We start from the raw sequence: 22242 nt of genomic DNA on the forward strand, positions 1-22242 counted from the left end.
AGAAAACACAAACTGAAAAAAAAAAGTAGCAATCGTGATTTCAGAGTTGTACAAGAACATTAATGAGGGAAGAGAAACAACAAGGGGAGTTCAGCTGTGCATTTTCTCAGTACCTATCACTAGAGCAGGACTAGATTTTGCTAAATGACATCTGTCACTAGACAGCTGCTGTCATCAGAAGACTGCCAGGAGCTACAAACACCTTTCAGCAGCAGGAGGCTATCAGCCTTGGCAGTGTACAGGCTTTTCATGACTTTGCTTGCCTTCAGTGGTGAGAGCTCCAAAGCCTTTCCCTAATAATATTGCTGCAAGTCTTCAGTTTAGAGGGGAAGAAAGCCATGTTACAGCAGCATGACCTGAGTCTCTTGAAAATTTAACATGAATAGTATAGATCCTTGTTTCGTGATTGTTTTGTATCAGACAGCTAGACTTTCATGAGTTTTCATGAGTGTTAGGTGATTTTTAGATGTTACATTGTATACAAATATGCAAATAACCCCGAAATATACAAACACCCCCGAAAAACCGAAGCACAGGTAGATAGGCTGTCCTTGTCATTAAGGTGTGTTTAGCAAAAGGATGGACTCCTCCCAGCCCAAATTCACACCTTTGAGCATTGGCCATTTCACTGATAAAATCCCTCGGGGTAAAACTCCATCTTTACTTAACCTGCCAGTTGTAGCTCAAGTTTGCTGATTTCAACTGGGGCTCCACTCACATTTATACAGAAATTATTTGCCATCCTCCTGGCAAATTATAGGATAGATGATTCTTTTCCCCCATACCTTTCAAGCATGGGAATAGGGTTAAAAAAACTATTGGTTTCCCAAGTGGCTTCCAACGGGGTAATGATAGTTTGGCACTAGAAAGGCTTGGCATCTGTAGTTTGAGAACCAAACTGGGGAAGCTAGGATAGGTGTTCAGGCTGTGAAAACACCAGCTATCTTCTGTTTGTTTGTATCTACATTTACATTGGGATAAACAGCTCTCAGCAGAAGAAAATGCAATTTGTTTAAGTATTTCAGCCAAAGGACAGCAATTATAACAATATGGCACTCCTTTCCCTACCTTCAAAGCATTTGCTAGTGTCAACAACTAGGACCTGAGACCAAGTCCCAGGCTTAAATGTCTCCTAACTGAGCCAGCTTGACACTTAAGAGATCTACTGTTATGCATTAGACATTGTGAAAAGTTACAAACACTTTCTAGTTAGAGCTTTTTTTGTCCCATTGACTATGGAATAGACACAGTGCAAAGATGTCACACTGCAATGATGTTGTAGACTCCTCCTTGAGAAATGAGCTGCTCCATGCTGTAACTGCAGAGTGTGATCAGTGGATATACAGGACACCCATGAATCTTTAGTCACAAGCCATCCCTGCAGTTCAGTAGCACCCTCTGAAACATCCACAGCTCCTCACTTGTCAGGAATTGTGTTGCCTTAATAAATCACATTAAAAATCTTTAATGGTATTTTAACTTCAACAGCACTGAGCATGCATTATTTCTAGGGGAAAAAAAACCCAAAACCCCAAAAAACCAAAACCAGATGTAAGGATTTGAAGCAAAAAAACCTTGGTGGTCTGGAAGTGTATACCAGGAAGGAACACCCCATAGCCACACCTTACAGTATCTTCTGATGTTGGCATTGACAAAACAAAAGGGAGCCTTCTCCAATGTAACAAAGATTTCTATGAGTTGATCAGAACATGCAGAACTGTTTGATCAAAAGTCTCTTTTATATAAAAATGTCTGATGCATATAAGCTATTATAAAGAATATTTTTTAAGGGCTCATTCAAAAATAAAGATCTTTCATGAAGAACAAATTTCTGCTTATAAAGAAATTTAATACAATTTCTTTATAAGTAGAGATTGAATAGTGTAATGTGAAGGTTAATTGTTTGTTGTGTATCTGTTACTGAAAAAGTTCTTCTGCTAAAAGAGAAGAGGAAAAAAAATAATGCCTTCATCCTCTTTTCTTCTTTTTACTTTTCAAGTTTTCTATATTTTCATTTTTGCATTTTGTTTCTAAAAAGCAGCTTAAATATTGTGCCAAAATGACACTTGTGAATGACCCAAATTGGTGCAATCGAGTGGCTCAATGCAGATCTGTTGTGTTCAGACAGCAGATGGATCCTACATGAAACACTTCCCTGAAAATCTAGTCACCTCAGGCAATGGCTATTTTGATTTTTATAACCTAAATAGTGCCAGACCACCAGTCAGATGAGAAATATGCAAAGAAAAAAATCGAAGATATTTTAAGGAACTGTAGTGTGGGGACACAGTAAATTTGGCTTTAGGACTTCCAGTATCAGAAGCTGGCAGAAGTCACATACTGTAAAACATTTTGGAAAAAAAAAAGTCATGCTTTTAGCTGAATTCTGTTTGAAACAATCTTAACTCTGTGCAGGTGGCACTTGGGCTTGTATTGATACTGTCAGAACAAATGTCATCAGCCAGTCCTCAGCTTCTTGTCATTTTTTCATCTCCACGTTGCTGCTGCCAGTCATGGTGTTCTTTGAGATTCAAGTTAGAATCTAATAATCTCTAATCTCTGTATTGCAGCCATTTCCATAATTTGCCTCAGATATCTTGCACATTCTTTTAACCTCTTCTTTTGCATTAACCCTTTGCCTCCATCCTCATATGCTGAAGAAGGTGAAGAAACTCAAGATGATCACAGGGATAGATATGGGTTTCTATCCGTAAAGAGGACACTGTAAGTCACATGCACCATTTGTATTTCCCTAGCCCCGTCTGCGAAAATCCAGCCTGGTCCCAGGTTGTCAGCATACATCACAATAAAGTTTACAATGCCATTTCTATGTGGATATCACAGTGTAGACACCAAAGAGAACTGGAGCAGTGCAGGGACCGAACTTTGAAGTGTGACTGTAAGAAATCTAGTGACAGGAACAGATGACTTGATGCAATAGGGTACTGCTGGTTCCTGAGGTGACCAGTTTATCCAAAGAAAGTGGGTACAATGGGAACCTGAGGGCAGATTTCAGGCTGAAACTTTGAGCCTAAATGCTCTCTTATCAGAAAAAAGAGGAAAAAAAGAAAAAGCTGTCCTAGGGGATGTAGCCAAAGGGTAGATGGGTAGGCCCAAGTAAAGAAGCCGGTTTGAGAGCTTTCTTCTGCTTGCATTTTTTTGTTTGTTTGCTTCATTTCTTTTGTGGGGTGCTCCAGTTGTCTGGGCACATTTCCAGGGGTTGTGTGCTTTGCCAAGTGGCAGCTTCACATTCTCAGGCAGGCAACATCCTGGTTCCACCCTATCCTGAATGTGGTGTGCTCACACACCCTCATCTACCGTCAAGAACACTTTATTTCAGAGAGATGTTTGGTGAAGTTCGACTAAATCTGCATTTCTCCCATGAACTGGCCTTATTTAGTGTACTGGCACCTATAAATAGGAGCTGTAGCTTGACACAGCAGTGTTGTAGCCTTTGGAGAGATCCCAGAAACAGAGGTACTCCCCCAGTATCATCCCCCTGTGCACAGGCTCTTTCCACAGTCAGATTCACAATGTCTCCTCAGGCATCATTTGCTGTTGGTGCATTGTGGCATAGTTTGACTTGAGTGACAAGGGACTTCAGCTGATTAGAAATTACATGGATCACTGTCACATTCTCCAGCAGGGCAGAGATTTCACCTGTGGACCATCGCCCATAGACATTTACTGTCTGCAGGGCTAGCCCAGACAAGGAAGGAAAAAACCAGAGATGCAAGGTCTAAACAGAAAGGAAAATGTTTACTTATCTGTGTAGTAGATGAAAAAATAAGAACTACTTAAATTTTACAATACTGCCCCGGAACAGGGATGTATAATTCAAGGGAGAGATGATGAATCCACAGGTGTAAAAGCCAGGGAGCAGGAGAAGGCAGCTGCGGCGACAAGGGGAGGGCTCAGCCCAGCAAACACGCACCCTGTCCCCAGTGCTGAGCTCTGTTCCCGGACAGCCATGGGCAGCGGCGGCCTGGCTCCCGCAGCCCCCGCTCCCGAGGAGGGGAGAGAGCAACCAGCACGTCCAGGGGACAGAAACTCACTCCGGTGAGTGCCACGGACCCCTCAGGCCCCGCCCCGGGCGCTCAGCGCCAGGCGGCCGCGGGCCCGGCCCGGCTCCCCGCGCTCTCTGGGCCGCTGGGCGGCACTGCGGCAGCGCGGGCCCGGCCCCGCGGCCTGAGGGGCCTTGCTTGTTCGCGAGGCACTGGCGCTTGTGGGAATCTGTGAAAATTATATCTATATACTAAAAAAAAAAAAAAAAAAAAAAAAAAAAAAAAAAAAAAAAGTTTCAGGCGCAGAGGGGAGGTTCCGTGAGAGGATGACGTCCGTGGCGCTACTTGCGTACGGCCGCGAACCCCGGTGGCCCTGTCCCTTTTTCCCCCGGGAGCCCGGGCCACCGCCGATGGATTCCCCCGGCTCCCGGGGGTCCCCCCTCGCAGCGCTGGAAACACGTTCTAATGTGTCTCCCACACTGAGGCAGTGCCGACACTGGAAGGTTTGTCGGGATTTCCACGGGAAGGACAGTGACAGGCGGCACACAGCCAGGAGAGGCGGCTGCCGTGTAGCACCACAAAAGGGCAAGGACGCTGCAGAGATGAAAAGCAGCATAAATACAGATAATAAACATTTCAGAAGAAGGTTTCTCTAAAATGATAGCAACAAAGAGATTTTAATAATGTATTAATTGCTATATGGGGACGGTATATAAGTGGTACCAGTGACGTAGGAAGGGGTGAAGCTTCAACCAAGATAACTGTGCTCTAGTAGGAAACGCTTTGAGGGGATTTCTTAAGACTCTGCCTCAGTTTTGACTCAAGTTTGCCCGGGATTTTTGCTTATGCACAATATAAACCAAACAAAGATTTGCAATGGACCTGGTTTGGGAATTTCAATGAATACCTCAGTTCTGCATCTGGGAGAAGAAGCAAGTGGCATCACTGCTGTGGAAGAAGAGTAGGTATGTCAAAAGGCTGAGAGAAGCAGCCACTGATACCAGACATCCTAACATCAGAAAATGTGTCAGCAGCCCAGAACTTCCTAAGATCTGGCAGAAGCTTATCATTAAAACTCACTTTCAGAAGACCTGGAAGTCCAGGGGATCTCCAGGGGGTTGAAAAAAAGTTCATGCTGAAACAGTATTTTGAAAGATACACAGAACAACCCTGGCAATTCAGGCAGTGAACTTCTGTCCAGCCCTGACATTACTTGGATTCTTCTGGCTGTGGGTCTAGTGGAAGTCCATAGCCTGAAATGTGTGCTGCCCAAAATGACTGTGTTAATAAATACCAAGATAAAAGGAAGTATGTTATTTATACTAAGTGACATGGATTTACAGAAAGCAGATTTTGCTGAGATAATATTTTACCTTTCTCAGAAGAGTAATACTTATTTTCATATAAAACTGCTAGGTGCATGAGGCTTTAGTTTTGTTGGAGAGGTTGATGGAGATGGAGAGGTTATAGCATATCAATATATCAGTTCACAATCCAGTGGTTAACTCTATCAGCAGTCTTAATGCTAAACAATCATTGTCCAGTATCATTCATTGTTCAGGGGTGTTAACGAGTGAGGCTCCACCTAGATTGTCTCCTGGCTATTTTCCATTTTGATCTGTGGTACAGAAAAAAACATAAACTCATCATATGGCAACAGACCAGAGGAACAGAAACAAAAATAGGCCACTGATGTAATCAGATGGTAAACAAAAAGCAAGCGTGTAATATAGTACCTTATTACAGGTGAACATGAATCTATGTATCTAAGAACAGAGAATGAAGGCCACAAAATTAAAATGGAAAACTACACTTCAAAGCAGTGGGTCTGGAAAAGACTCACAAAAGAGGGACACAGCAACTGAACAGAAACTCTCACTGAAAGAGGACCTAGAGGGGTAAGGAAACGTTCAGATGTACAGGCAAGGGAGTTCCTGAGTTGGGCTAAGGAAGATTTTGGGATTTGGCACTAATCTTGCCATTATGCTGAAATGTTGGGTCTAGTTCTCCTATGCTTGGGTCTGGGAGGATGTTGTCACATAAGTGGGGGGAGAGGTCAGTGTCATTTTGCTGTGTTAGACCCAAAGCACACATTAAGGAGTTCCTAATGGTGCAGGGACTTCTCTTATAGATGAGAACATGGTGTAATGCAGCAAACAGAATGCTGAAATTTGTGAAAGCAAAGCTTTTTCTATCTGAAAGATTGGTCTCTGGTTGTTATCAAGTATAACTTTCCTGGAACTGAAACCATTCAATACAACTGAATTTTTCTCCTAGATGGAAGTAAATATCTTTGAGGTCAAGGTTTCCAGCTTCTACCTGTGACTGGGAACAAAATTATGTCCCTTAGGATAGTTATCTGAAACAGGAAAACCTTATGCACTTCTGAGGATACATGTAAGACTATTTCTTTTACTGGATTTCTGAAAATAAAATCACAGAATCTCATAATTCTGAAAATTAAATCATAGAATCATAGAATCATTAAAGTTGGAAAAGACCTCTAATATCATTCAGTAAAACCATCAACCCAGCACTTCCAAGTCTGCCATCATTCTTTTTGCAAGGGTTTCCTCAACCTCAATCACCCTTTTCTCTACCCTCATATTTTGCTGTTGGACTGTTTTTGCACAGAGCAGCCAATGTCAACGCTTGCCTGTGTCCCTGTGTGAGGATTTATGGATATGCAAGTTGCCTGCATCTTGACACCTCACCACTGTTATTTCTTTTCATTTTAGTTACAGGAGCACAGCGCATGGAACTAGGAAGTTAAAACTACCTGAAAGTGTCCATTCTTTTTTACTGAGCCACTATGCAGTTGCTTACTGATGATAGAAAACGGGGACAACTGGAGAGCACCTGCTCCAACCCCCTGCTCGGGACAGAGCCGATTTAACACATGCTACTCTGTGTCCTTTCCAGTCAGTTGTAAATATGCCAAGGTAGGAGATTCCTCAGTCCCTCCGGGCAACCAGTGCTTGGAAAGGGTTTTTTGCCCCCTAATGTTGTGATGGAATTTCCATTCTTGTTCCCTGATTGCCAAGGAAGTGTCAACTGGTGTTTACAGGGGAGGGCAGTATGCTTGATGGTGATGCGATGAAGAACAAACGCAGGGAGGTGGCATTTACATTCTTCAGCTTGCTTTTGGTTTTACTGGTTGCTCAGCAACTCGTCTCCAGTGAAACCAGATAAGATTTGAGTAGCAACATTGTTCTCCCAGTCAGCGGGCAGTTAAACGACCAGGTAGTTGACCAAAGTGTTTGATGAAGTCAAAGCGGATTCTGTTTTGGCCAGTACTTTAATGATCATTGTGTTTACCTGCCTCCATTTCGTGTCCGTCTTCTCATGCCAGTTTTAGTGATTTCTGGTTCCCTCTCTAGTTGCATCTCTTGAAGGATTTTATAAACTATTCCCAATATCTGTCTGTTTTCAGCTCTGACTTGCTGACAGCACTGGACTCCTTCCTTGAGTCTTCACCTCACAAGTGATCTTTTTCTCCTACCCTCAACTTAAATTGGAATTGAGAAGTTAAGAGCCTTACGATTTTCCAGTTTACTTTTGCATAATGTTCATGTTCCTGGTGCTGGTGATTACAACAGATGTAGACAGCACTCGAGCACCAAGAGTATAGTGTCTGGCAACACTAAAAGTTCCCACCACAGCTGGAGCCAGCATCTGTAAGATATCACACAGCTCATTTGGTACTTTAGGAAAAGTGTTACTCTCAGGCAGTCTCTTGAGGGGATTCCTGCTGAGACAAACAACAATATGCCTTATTTTAATTTGGGGGTGTCAAAACCCAAGAGGAATCTTGGGACTTTCGGCTACCAAACGTTACATAAAACCGAATTTATTTATGAGGAAAAACCTTCCTCACAGGCTAGGGAAAATCAAACAATCAAACAAACAAATAAACCCCAAAACCAAACAAAAGACAAAAACAAATATGCAATCAACTAACCAACCAGAAAGCAAAGGAGAGCAGGAGTACCATACAAATTCATAGATTGCTAAATGTCATGAGTGAACATACTAAGAGACTTAGATGGCTCTTTGTTAATTCAGATGAACAAAAACTCTTTTAAACAAACTGGAAAACCCAGAGGAATTTGTTTTGCATAACCTGGATCTGCCCTTTCTCTGGAGCTGCTGGAACACAGGCTATTCTATACAATAAACACATAATAAGGGAAATGAATAGAGATTAAACCACAGCATTAATAAGTTCATGTTTTGTAGCCCTCAGGATTTTCTTGCTCTTTTTGGTTGACTGGACAGCAGCTGTTTTTGGAACTGTTTCTAACCAGCAGAGCAAGCAGGCAGGTTTCCTTCCCTGCAGACAGCAATCACAATCCTGTCTGTTTCACTGTCAGGAGGTACCAAGAAACTGGTACAAAAAAGCAATATGTAAATTAAACATGACCTGAAACTACACATTGCAGTCATGAGGATCCAAACATGTCTGAACTGGGACTGAGGGCCATAGATTGGCTGTCTTGGACTCCAGGGCAAAGCCATGCAGGGAGTTAGTGCAGCAGCCTTCCCTGCTGGCCACATACAAATCCCATCACAGATTGCTTTCAAAATGCTCGTAGGGACTCTCCACCAATTCCCTTTCACTGATGCCATGAGAATGCCACAGGAATCCAAAAGCTGTACAGCAAGTTGTTAGCACAGGTAACTAACTCACTGTGCATTTTGTAGTACCCTGTGCTTGAGAGATGGTAATATAGTTAAAGACAGAAAGTGACACTAATTTGATGAAACAGCTGATTTCCCTGAGACAAAGATGAATCTAACTCAGTATTAAATCAAGTAGCTTTGTGAGACATTAACCTTAATTAATCTCCCATGAAAGTTACACACAGAGAAAGAGAAAGAAAAAGAAGACAGGTAACTGGACAAAAGTATTTGTAATTAATACATTATAATTCACATACAAATTTATTTTTGCAGTGAGGTTTGTAGCCATATAGATACTGCAGCATTTAACTTCATTTGTTTTCTTTTTCTCTTTTGTTTGAGAAACAGGATAAACAGCTGGGAGATGAGTAACTAAAGTATTCTGTGTTTGCACACCTGCAGAGTGCAAGTTAAGACACCTCAATGTCAAGACCCTGGAAGCTGCCCAAGAGAGGGATGGTGGGTGTCAGATATGTTTCTGAAGCTCTGTGGGAAACCTTCACTGTGGAAAACCCAGCTGCTGGCAGGTCACACCCCATGGTACACACCCATTTTTCTTTCTGTGCTTCAAGAGAATTGAACCAAACCCTCTCTGCATTCACATATCTCTGTAAATTCTTCTGGAGAAGATGGAGATTTTATAAATATGGGAGTAGATATCTGTGTAGGCTTAGATGTTTGTCTTCACAAGACTAAGACAGCATTTGAGCCAGTTAAGATACAGTGAATGCTGGACTGAGTTCCCTTACCAGCTAAGTTTTCATTAGCATAAAGTCTGGCCTACCGTGGTGTGTGTGGACCCGGTAGGAAAACTGGGAGAGGAGTGAGTTACTGTTACTTCTGGCAGCTACACAAACCCAGAGGTTTCACCATAGGCTGCTTTAAGTAGGAATTCTTTTCTGTGTAAAGGTAACAGTGACATACCTGAGAATGGTTAGGGTTTGTGCAGTCTTATACACCTCACCTTAAAAGTATTTTCCATTTGTAAGAACCCCAAAAGCTCAAACACGTGTTGAGGGATTCCTTGTGGAACGGGGGCATATGATACCCCAGGAAAAATTGGACAACCCAGGGTTGCTGAGGAAAAACCCCTGAACTGGCCCCTGGCTGCAGGCAAGCCTGGAAAACACCTGGCTGCAGGCAGCCCTGAAAGTCCTTGGCAAAGTTATACACTGGTCGGCTCCCCCTTGGATTAGAGGCCGTCTAGAGGGACTGGGTGTGAATCTTTGCAGAAGTAGATAGGAGCTTGTATAGGTAAACAGTAAAGCGGAGAACGATGCTCAAATCATATCGGTGCACGGGTCGTTACTCTGGCCAGCTCTTCAGCACTCGGTCCCTAAACACATATGTGACTTTCTTGCAAAAGACAAAACAAAGTCACAAACCAAGATGAAAATTTGGTACCCTAGATAGATAAACCTGCATAGACTACAGGTAGTGGAAAACACCAAAAATTCCTTGTACTACAAATATTACACTTAGGCCATGGGTGACATTCCATTAAAGACATGGGTGCTGTAATTGTGAGATGACTGTTTTTCACCTCTAAAATTACTGATTTCCATGTCTTGACTCCTGTATGGATTCACAGCAATTTTCTCTGCTATTGTTAACATACTTGTAGTTCATAAGCAGCACCTCTTATGCAGTGCAAATATCTGTTTAAGAAAATAGCAGCAAAAATAAAGTAGCACTGGAATTAATTGTGATTTCCCAGCTGGATTCAGAATAAATATCCCAATAAACATCAACCAACACTAACCAGGCCAGGTTGGATGGAGCTCTGAGCAATCTTGTCTAGTGGAAGTTGTCCCTGCCCATGGCAGGGTGTTGGAACTAGATGATCTTTAATGTTGCTTCCAACCCAAACTGTTCTATGATTCTATACCAACTTGGATGAGAGTTGCTTCTCTTACTGAAAGCAACTATAGGAAACCTTGCAAATTTGGAATTCAAACAACTAACCACTGGGCTTTACTGTTCAAACCATGTCAGTGCCATGAAAAAAACCCACCTCTGTAAGCTCCAAATGTAAATGCTTGTATGTAACTGCAACTTATCTTTTTGCTAGATATTACTAATTAGCCAGGGGACTCACAGCCTGCCTGTGAGTGGTTCTGTTCTGCAAGTCAAATGGTGAACAACAGGGAGAATTTTTTTATATCCCTGTCGTAAATGATCAAGTGACCACAAGGAGATGGTCCACATTCACCCAGTATTGGGGGTATATAGGTATGTAGTCTAACCTAGGTCTCTAAACTCCCTCAAAATCAATGAGAACAAGAGAAGAGGGATTGCCTTTTGAAGGTGTTCATTTAAGAATGGGTGGGAGGAAACTGCCAAGTCATTTTCACTGTCTATAAATAAAGATAGATTAGATCTCAAGTTTTATACCTCTAAAAGTTAGGCAAGACTGCCTCCTCTGTAAGCAAGCCCTGTTTAAAAGGATTATTTCACTCCAGGCTATAAAATAATTTGATTAGATTATGTGTTTGGCAATGGAGACGTGTCAATTAGGGGTAATCGATCTAAGTTTCAGTAGTGTCTCTGAAGGGGCAACCCATAGTGAATAATCCAGAGTAGACCTGAGTATTTCATAGAAGAGTCAGTATTATGCATACCTTTTCCATTTTGTTGAGTTTGCTTTTCATATGGTCTTGCACTTTGAAAACATTTAAACAATATGTAGTATTCCTTTGTATTACATACAATTAGCTAAGTAGCCTTGGCAAAATTCCTTCTCTTAAAAAAATGTTTCCTGATGAAGAAAAGACTAATCTATATCTAGATATTCCCGGGGGAAAAAAAGAGTCCTTGATTAGGCCTCATGATTATACTAACCATGCATTCAAAGATACATGGAAATTCTTTATAATGTAGTTAAAGTGAACAAATCCAACTACAATCTGAAAACACTTCTTGAATAATTTCAAGCAGTCACCATGCTTTTCATTTCCCTTTTAAAAATGGTGGCAGTAGTGATAACATTTTGTTGTATAGTAAAAAATCTGTCTGTATCTTTTCACTGAAAGAGGTCAAAATGGATTGTGCTAATCCCATGGTGTATAAAAACCAGGCTCAATCTAAAAACCTGAATTCACACTGTATGATTCATTTTACTCAGCTGTATTCTAAAGTAATGCACAGATTAGCTAATACAAATGATTCCTTGATCATTAGCTAATAAAAATTATTCACTAAAAGATCAGTGAATTCTGAAAGTGAAATATGAAATCAAAATTTGTGCAGGTAAAAAAAACCCATAAAAACTATGTAGACAGCTTTGACAAGTGCTGACTTATAGAGTTTTCCTTAACTGTCAACATACTTCTTTGCAATACATGTGGTAGTACCAAAAAGAGGTAGTCCTTTTTCACTGCCTTATCTGAAACAAAATTATTTAGAAAATTATGAAGAGAAACACTGTTACAGCCTCTCTCATGTAGTGCATTTTCCCTTTAGCTGGCATCCAGGCTGCTGTTAAGGACAGGCTTCCAAGCAAAGGAAATGGCATCCTGCCGTGTCTTGTATGATGGATGGTGTACAGTTACCAATCTGTAAACAAGACACTGACACTGCAATACCAAGTGTTTTATAGAAGCTTCTAAAAAATGGAGACTCTGTTACAGTTTCTAGAGTCAGGGTGACTGAGATCCAAGTGATTAACTCCAGGACTTTTCTACAACCCTCCTTTTCTTTTTGTGAAATGATTATCTCATTAACAGTGGTCATTCTGAAAAATCCTATCAGAATCAAAAAGGAATATAAAATATATGCCTGTCGCTGACTATGTACTACTGCTGGATTTCCAGAAAAGCCTGATGATGAGTTGTTCAATTTCTATGGAGTGAGTAATGGAAAGATAGAGCAAATATATCCTTACTAGTTGTAAGAAACACTCTTGTCTCTTTCATCTTACTGTGCACTATCAAATTTCTTTTTGTACCAGGTGTGCTAAATATTCATGCTAAAAAGACTGATGCCAAATATATGGATTTTAAAAACATGTCCATAAAATAATAGCAATAGGGAAGCCTAGATATAATGACTTAGAATTGGAATTATAGCAGTATCTGAGCATCAGATTTGAATTCAGTTTAGCTCTGCCCCCAGATTCTCTGCATTAAAAATATTTAATTTTATGTACTTTGACTCCCCATATCCATCTCATGCTTTCTGTTTCATCCTATTCACCTGTTTCGCCCATTTAGAATAAAGGTTTTTAGGGGAAGAGCTCATTTCACAGATCCCTCAATGTTAAACAGAGCAAATAGTGTTGGTCCTAATCCTAATTACAATATTACAACTAGGGAAAGGATAATTCACATCACAATAATAAAGGGGTAAAGTATAATTAATCTTAAAAGATCATTGGTGATTCATACAGAAGGATAGAAGTTAGAATCTTCTAAATTATAACATACGGAAGGATAGAATCTTCTAAAAGAAGATTCAAAGCAGAATTACCCATCAGGATGGTGGAATTCACTTTAGCTCCAAAAAATAAATCAAAGCAAACTCTGCAATCAGCCTTTAACAATGACAACACCTGAATTCTGTGGAATTCCGACACTTCATTCAGGCAAAATTTAATACCAAAGGCTTGGTAGGTTGGATCAACTAAAACATTGATACTAATGTTTCTAAGATACAAATGACTTGGTTTAGTATGTATGAAATCAATAGTTCACAAATATTAAGAAATTAAAGCAGAGAGTTTTCTTGTGTGACTATTTGTTTATTTCTTTATGTTTTTTGAAACCTACTTCCTGAGGTTGGATATATCAGACTATTGGTGAATATTTAAATGTAACTGGCATGACAACAAAAATCACAAGCTGCAGTTCAGAGAATGATCTAAGATGAACTTAAAACTTTTGCTTGCAGGATTGAAAAAAAAGGTTGAAATCTGTTGGAAGTTTGCCTTTATGGCTTGGAAGAGGGGAATGGGCTTTCAGAGCACTATATCTTAAAGGACCTTATCCCTATTGCTCTCAAACCCAGCAAATATGAAGAAAGTGAAGAGACTTTCACTTAAGTGGAGAGTGAAATGCAATACACAACAAAGGCTCAGGTCTGAATGATACCTATAAACCTGTGTAGTTCCACTGGGCAGTGGTCCATCAATCTTTGCACAAAGTGTAGTGTCATATAGTGTTCTTATACAGTAGTCCTTTACAACAGAATAAAGGTGATGGTATCTTGCCTTTTGAGTATAAAAATGGCTAAAACCCAACCCATGATTGACAATTTTCTTCTATGTTGCCTAGTCAGCAATCAGAAAATGCTGTTTGCTAAACAAGGTGCTTTTTTCGATGCTGCCTCTTTACCTCAGTGTTAATTGACCTTGATTCCCAAAGTGAGTCTCTAATTGCTGTGCAACTGCATGTCTGCTGTCAATAATTCCTAATGATTGACTCCAATTTCTCTCTGCTTGAAGTTGCACTTTCTTGTTCCCTCAAATGTCCTTTTGTTCTTGATGCCTTCATGTTCCCCAAACTGTGTGGTCTCTCCTTTATTTCACTCCAGCAGCTGCTTTGGCATTCTGTGTCTTCTGTTTCAGATACATGAGTGGCTCTGCACATTTGTGTTGTGAATATCATGGCTTCAAACCCTGAAAGACTTTTATGTCCCAAAACGTTCTTGTTACAGATTTTATCCTGCCATCTGATGTGCAATATGGCCCACAGATGGTACAGATTAAACCACCCTACAAGCTGTAAATGTTGATAGTCAAAATAGAAAGTTAGAAGAAAACATATAATTAATGTCTCTTCCTTTTCAAAAAAGCAAAACAAAAATAAGTTCAAATAAGAAAAGAGTTAAAGTAAAGCATTAAAGCTACCAGAATAATTCTCACTCATCCAGTACATATGTCTAATTAAAATCAAACAGAAATTTCAAGAGAAATCTAGATTGCAATTACTGAATTACTGGGATCAATTTAGATATAATTAAGTAATCTGAGTTAGAGTTATCATATGCTGTAGCATAGTATTATACAGGCACCTTGGTATGCTTTCAAATATCTCACAAACCTTTAATAGCAATAATAGTTATTATCTAAATCTGTCCAGTCACATGGCAACATTATCTCAAAAGGACTGACACTGACTACTCAATTCCATTACATTTGTGTGTAATATCAATAGCAGAGTTAACATACACAGCATAAAAATGTACCACTTAGAACTGGCAAAGTGATGAAGTTTGATCCTAAAGCCTGATCTGATTTGGTAGATTCTCTTAAACTCTGATTCACCTAAATTTTTAGCTGTCTGTTGTTAAGGGCCACATTATTAGCAACTTTATAAATACAGAGATACCAAGATGTTTAGGCTAATGGAGGTAGTGTGTCTTCAAGTAATCCATGGCTGAAGCCCAGCTCTAAGCAATTCAAGCATGTGAATAGCCCTCTCAAAGCCAATTGATGTAGCTATTCACATAAAATTTGCATGAAATCAGAATTGAAGTAGCCAGTGAACAACCCAGTTCCAAAGCTTTATTTGGGAGGTGCCTTGGTTTTGAACATTAAATGAACCTAGCCTTTTTCTGCATTAATCACACTCTTGGCTATAGCCACAAGCTCCAGAACTTCCTTACATTTATTCTCCTGTCACAGTTGTTCTAATTTCTGGACCAAGCAGCATTATTGCAGTGCCATGCTGTTGCTGTGCCACCTCTGCTTTCTCCAGGAGTATGGACAGTTTTTTCCCTTCCACTTTTTGATGGGAAGGATGCTAGCACTTAGTGTTTTAACCAGCAAGTACAAAAGAAAAGGATGTAAAAAAAGTACTGGACTTCTTTTTCTCTCTGGCACACTGCAGCAAGTTCCTGTCAAAGAAAATGAACAAACAACACTACCACTTTTTTTGTCACTGTGCCTTTTTTTTTCTCAGGTGTTGAAGCAGAAAGATAAAACACTGCATAAGATTGAGCCCTACGGTCCCAAGAGATGAAAAAGGCATTTTGAAAAGCTCTCAAGAAGTATCTCCTGTGAAAAGTGAAAAAGGAGATGGTTCGTATGGTTGCTTAATCAATCCAAGGCAAAAGGAAGGAAATACAAAATAATTTTTTCCCTAGTTCAATGGGTATTTACCCTCAGAGCGCCTGGCTATATTTCTAGTCTCCTTCCCATGCCTGACCTTCATCTTTGCACACATCAAGGATCCAAACCCCCCGCTTCCCCACACATTTCGACCCCATTTACAGTTCTAAATGTTCCAGATCCTTCTGTTTCCAATCTCTCCAACACAATCAGATCCCCTCATCTTTACCCACCTGTTCCATTTAATATCAGACACAAGTATACTTGGAGTGCCCATCTCCTGTTCGTCTCCAGCATCCTCCTAGCACGCTAAACCCCTTCAGCTTCTTCACCACTCCTGGACCAGCTCCATTGCTAACTAAACCCAAACACAACATGAGGTGTTCCTCCCGCCCAAATTTCAGCTCTGCCCATAGCCCTCATCAGCGTGCACTGCGGGGCCGTCAGCACTCCAAGTGCCAACTTCTCTCTCACCGGCCACCGACCCACGCTGTATCCGACAGGGTTTTGACGCTTCCTAGCTTGGCTCCTCTTAGTGCAGGGCTTCGCCCCTTCCCTCACAGACTGGAAGCACCCCAGGTCGCTCCGTCCTCACCGAGTCCCGGCCGCTACGTCCCGAGCCTCAGTGCTCTCCACCTGCCTCCTCCCCTAACTCATGCCCATACCAGCATACCACCTCAGTCCCTGACACGACGCTGGCACTCCCTTCCCAACCCCGCCGCCGTGAGCCACGGCCAGGGCCGCCGCTGCCAACCACCCCCACACCTGAGCACAGCACTCCCGCGGCCCCCGACCCCTCTCCTCTAGCTGACAGAGCAGGAGGGGCGGCACCTGCGGGTCCGCCCCCTTCTCCTCCCCTCGCCTCCCCTCCCCTCCTCCCGCCGAGAGAGAGAGAGAGAGACCGAGACCCAGACCCGGAGGGAGGGAGAGAGACGGTGGCAGCGGGGGCGCCGGGCGGGACTGCCTGAGCGCGGTGCTCGGCGTGAAGGGAGGGAGGGAGGGGGAAGTTAAAAAAAAAACCCAAAAAAACCAACCAACCAAAACCCCAAAATTTCAAATATTTAAATTAAAAAAAAAAAGGAAAGTGAGGGAGGGGTAGAAGGAGAACGCTTCAACTTTTTCTCTCTCTGCCCAGCAAGGTAAGGGAGCAGCGCGGGGCTCTGCTTCGCCTTCTCGCCGGTTTCTGGGAGGGCACAAAGGTAGCGGGTCGGGCGGCGGCGGCGTCTGCGCTGGCTGAGTCGCGCTCGGTGTTGTCACCCCGCGGAGCGCAGCCCCGGGGGCGGCGGCAGCGGCGGGCTGCCAGCGGCCAGCGGCGCGGCGGGCAGCGCCCGTGTCACCCGCGGGCTGCGGGCACCCGCCCCCGGGTGGGCTCCAGCCCTTTGTTACCGGCCTTTTGGACCGGAGCGGGGGGAATAACCCGAGCCGATGGGGCAAGGCGGGGGTGGGAGAGCCTTGGCCAGGGGCCTACGGAAGCAAAGCAGCCGCTGTGGCCGGGCGGGCGGCGGGCAGCCAAGCCCCGGGACGAGGCGGGCGCGGGGGGTGCAGGTGGCTCTGCCGGGGAGCGGGCGAGTGGCGAGTGCGCGCCCCCGCCCCGCGCTGCCAGACGAGCGGCCGCCGGCAGAGGGGGCTCGGCCGCCTCGCCCTCCACGCCCGCGGGAGGCTTCTCCCGGGGCGGGGAGCGCCGGCCGTGGGTGGGCCGCGGGACGGGGGGGTGTGTGGGGGGCACTTCTGGACGTGTGTAGGCCGGGTTTGAGGAGGGAGGGGAGGACAGGGCGCCGGTCCCCCTTCGCGGGGATGAGGGGCTGTCGCTGTGTTCCCGGGACACGCGGTGGCCCCAACGCGCGGTGGCGGCCGCGCTGCCCCGCGGGCCGTGTCACCGGCGGTCCGTCCGTAATGCTTGCACCGCGGGGGCAGCTGATCGACCCGGCTCCTTTGCTCTTGGGAAGTAAAGGTAGAACGGGGGAAAAGCGGCTGGCATGAAGCCGCCGGCGGCTCCCCGCGGCAGCTGACAGATGTACCCAGCGGCCTTTAGGTACTGCCGGGGGCCGGCCCTTCCCTCCCAGAGCACCCCGAAATCTCCGAAAGATGAAAACTTTGTGTACACCATAGGATTTCGGCCAACTCAGCGGGTGGGCCAAGTGCTGATGTTTGTTCAGGCCCCAAGCCTGCAAATATTTTTCCATATTCTGAAATTTAGGAATTATCAATGGTTGGATGTGTTTGAAGTGCGGGAGACTCAGTTACCCCGTGGAAAAATATTTCCCATGTCTGCTGCTTGTCAGCATGTTTGCTTTGAATATGCTGAAGAGAGGACCTTTTTTTGCGTTATTCCATTTGCCTTTTTTAAAATTGGTGCCTCTTCAGACTTTTCCACTGAATGATATTTTAAGTATTATTGAAATGGTCCTTAATATTCTTCATACTTCATTGATACCTTGTTACAAAGAGCTTTTTAAAAGATGGAAATAAAAAGGATGCTGAGAAGAAAGTGCTGTGTTTTATTTCCTGACTAGGAATTACTGAAGCTTTATTTTATTAAATTTAGTACTGCTGTTTGAGAGGTGAAGCAAATAGGTGCATATTTCAGTTGCAGGTATGGTTACACATGTGGTTTCTGAGACAGCTAAAGCTTGCAGCACTTTTAAATACTGTAATGCACACATAAATTTGGTTTTTATTAAGGGATGTGCCCTCTAAAGAGAAACAAGGATGGGTCTTATGTTGATTGAAAAACTTACTACATATGTACTAGTGGATTAAAAAAATCTTTACAAATTTTAAACATTATCCTGTAGAATTTTCTTGTGAGTACAATAAAAACACTTATGAAGCTGGAGGATTACCTTGTTAAATACGTCTTTGCAAAGGAATAAGGATTATGTGAGTATTCTCAGAGTTGTTGAGAAATACTTAGTTATTTGTAATTTTTAACATTGGTGGATTTTGAACATATGCATACTTTTTCTCATGTATTCTCCAGTATTCCTAACAAAATACTCCAGAAAGTTGGTGAATAATGCTCAGTGTGTGCCTACCTGTTTAAATGATTGGGTTCTGAGACCTGAAGGTTTAATTCAACATCTGTAAATACAGATAACAAATACAGTGTATGTTTTTGCTTACTGTTAGTAGTGTTTGTGCACAACAATTTTTTCTCTAAGGTGTTTAACAGGAAAAAAAAATCAGCTATAAAACCCAATTTGTACATACCTGGAATTTTTATTGGTTGGGTTTGGCTGTAGATAATGTAGCAATCATAAATAGTGAGGATTTTTTGGTAAGGCAGTTTTTAAGTCCAGGATGTAATACTAAAGGAAATAAGCAGTAATAGGCAAGCTGATTACTGTGCTTTTACTGGGATAATTAAAATACGTGAAGTTTCTTAAGATCTCATGAGGACATCACAGAAAAAAGGAGGGGTGATCTGACTGTGTGAAAAGTTTGTCTAGAATTCAAAAAAAGCACATTTGGTTCAAGGTCTTCTGAAACACATAGCTACTGGCATTGATATTTGGCAGTTCAACAAGTCATGTCCAAAGTATTTTGCAGATACAAGGTAAAGAAAACCTGGAATCTAATTTAGGAGACTCTAATTAGTTGCTACACAATGTAGAGAATGAAACTACTTTTTTAAGGGAAAAATGTCTGTACCTTGAAGGCTGTCACACTATGAATGCTGGGCTGTTTATTCAGTGTAAAACTAGACTCAATATAATGTCAAAAATATACTCTAGTAAACCCTTTAGTGAAAACTAAAAAAAAAAAAAAGATTGAATGCATTTCTCTCTTATTTTCAATGTTTCTAGGAAATTTGGAGTGGGCATAGGACTGTAAGGATTTTACTTCCAGTTTTGTAGTACCTTATATTAAGCATGTGGTTTTTAAAAGTGCTTTTTTTGCTTTGTACAGTTCTCTACCATATGTTTTGTATTTAATTCTTTGAATGACCACTGAAATGCAGCCGACTTTGGGTGAATGTGGCAACTGTTAACTAGCGCTTAGCAACAGTGCACAATAATCAAGACGGGAAGTGAGGAAGAATACCATGTCTAATTGAAACTATGGGGGGCATTTAGCTAGGTAGGACGTAATTAACAAAACATGGAGCTTGGACATGATATTAAGGCATCACATCTTGACTCTTGCCAAAAAAGGATTATGAAATCAATAACATAAAAAAAAATTTCAGATTTTTGGCTTTATACCTCAGAAGAATAGCCTCTTTGAGATGTACGTGCTTTGCTTATTCTTGCATAATCATTTCTTGCATGTAATGCAAAAGATGCATTTTCTTTTGTTTCTAAAACACAATTGTGAGGAGGAGGACTGTTGGGAAACCCAACAGATGAAGGAGTAATAAGCCTTGACATTCTGACAATCATGTCTTTTACAGAATTAGTCCCGTGAACTAGAGTTCATTAGATAAAGTAAACAGTTAAGATATCTCTAATATCCTGAAACAGATTACAGCAGCAGTCATAAAACAACACTAAACTTTTACAATTAATGTGTTGTTGTTTTTTTAAGAACTGTTGACTTTCCTCAAATCCTGTCTTGTCATTACTTTCCTTAATATGTTGAGAAAAGTATTGCTTGTAAGAATATGTGTTCAAAATGCTTTTGCTTAATGTAGTTTCAGGTTTTATTTTCTAAAAATTCCAGACCTGATCATTTTGTTTCATGCTGTGTTCTGTGTGGAGATATGTTCATGGACCAATTTTATTTCTTGTATACCCCAAACACATCTTGTTTCCAAGAGCTCTGAAGATACCCTTGTATAATAAGGAGAGAACTAGTGAATAAAGTTTCAGTGAGTCATTGCAAAAGCAATTCTGCAACTCTGAGCAAGCTAATATAGCCCCTGCTAATGGCTTTGAATTTGTAGGTAGGTAGTGAGGAGGACCCAAAACCAAGGAGCCATTATTTGAAGGTGCATGTATTGGTGAACTATCCAGTAGCATTAGGCTCTTAATAATTAAATAGAGTCATTAATGTTTTTATATTCCATAAGTAAAAGAACACAGGATATCTGTTGGAGGAACTTGCAGATGACAGAAATTCGGACCAGTGTTTATTCACAATGGGGACAGCCGAATTTTGTACACTGTTGTTGTTGGCTTGGAAGTATTAACCAGAAGTATGGAGTTCTTACAGAAACTACAGGCTGGATCGATGGGCCAAGGCCAACTGTATGAGGTTTAGTGAGGCAAAGTGCCAAGTACTGCTCTTGGGTCACCATAACCCTATGCAACACTACAGCCTTGGGAAGAGTGGCTGGAAATCTACCGGGTGGAAAAGGACCTGGGGTATTGGTTGACAGCCAGCTAAACATGAGCCATTGTGTGCCAAGAAGGCCAATGGCACCCTGGCTTGTATCATAGAGTGTGGCCAGCAGGACCAGAGCAGCGCTTGTCCCTCTGTACTCAGCACTGGATGAGGCTGCACCTTTAATCCTGTGTTCAGTTTTGGGCCCCTCACTACACGAAGGACATTGAGGTGCTGGAGTGTGTCCAGAGAAGTGCAGCAGAGCTGGTGAAGGGTCTAGAACACAAGTCCTATGAGAAGCGGCTGAGGGAGGCGGGATTGCTTAGCCTGGAGAAAAGGAGGCTCAGACGAGACCACCTTGCTAGATGGGGGCTGATCTCTTCTGCCAGGTAACAAGTGATAGGACAAGAGGAAATGGCCTTAACTTCCACCAGGGGAGGTTTAGATTGGATTTGGGGAAAAATTTCTGCATGGAAAGATTTGTCAAGCATTGTAACAGGCTACCCAGGGAAGCTGTTGAATCACTAGCCATGGAGGTATTTAAAAGAAGTGTAGACATGACACTTACAGACATGATTTAGGGGTGAACTTGGCCATGCTGGGTTAATGGTTGGACTCAATGATCTTATAGGTCCTTTTTGACCTAAATCATTCTATGATTCTGTGATTCTAAAGTGTAATTAGGTTTGGTTTGGATGACTCCTGAAGCCTGGTGAGCTGTTTTGTGTTGTCTTATTCTGTCACACAATAATGTCACAACTTCTGTGAAATTCTTTTGGGACATGAGAGGCCATAGAGAATTGTGTAAATTACTACTTTCACTGCAGTGTGCTTAATGTAATTCTCATTGAGTTAGCATTTTAAGTTCCACGGCACCTCAGGTCTTTAATAAGAAACCTCCATATACTTGACCTGAAAATCTTGCATCATATAATGTCAACTGCTTTGGTTAATTTTAATTTAATTTTTTTTTAGCAATTACACTACACTAACTAATAAAATGTTCATAAAATATAAAAGATAGGAAGAACTATATGTGTGGCATAAAATCACCAGAAGAGTAAGAAGGTAGGGAGTAGTCAGCATGACAAGATATAATAAAAACCTTTGATTAATATTTCTCATGGAAGGTTTTGGAGAGGTTATTTTGAGGTAGTTTTTCATACTGCTGGAGCTGTGAACAGAAAACAGTGTGGGCAGACCTAAGATACTGTTACTTAAGAGATTATCAGACATCTGTTG

The 22242-nt window shown here is 42.0% G+C and overlaps 1 protein-coding gene across 8 annotated transcripts in view; it reads left to right on the forward strand.

Moving 5' to 3' along the window:
* Window positions 1-16731: 16731 nt before the first annotated feature.
* The window catches only part of GREB1L (GREB1 like retinoic acid receptor coactivator), a 133331-nt gene continuing 127820 nt past the window's right edge, over window positions 16732-22242 (forward strand). For 6 of the 8 annotated variants that reach the window (XM_039569932.1, XM_039569950.1, XM_039569955.1 and 3 more), the window contains exon 1: window positions 16732-16874. The gene's annotated coding sequence lies outside the window, so the exon portion shown is untranslated. The remainder of the gene's footprint in view (window positions 16875-22242) is intronic. The other 2 variants (XM_039569940.1, XM_039569966.1) reach the window with 1 other exon arrangement.

The sequence above is a fragment of the Corvus cornix genome, chromosome 2 (assembly GCF_000738735.6).
Source record: "Corvus cornix cornix isolate S_Up_H32 chromosome 2, ASM73873v5, whole genome shotgun sequence".
Classification (NCBI taxonomy): Eukaryota; Metazoa; Chordata; class Aves; order Passeriformes; family Corvidae; genus Corvus; species Corvus cornix.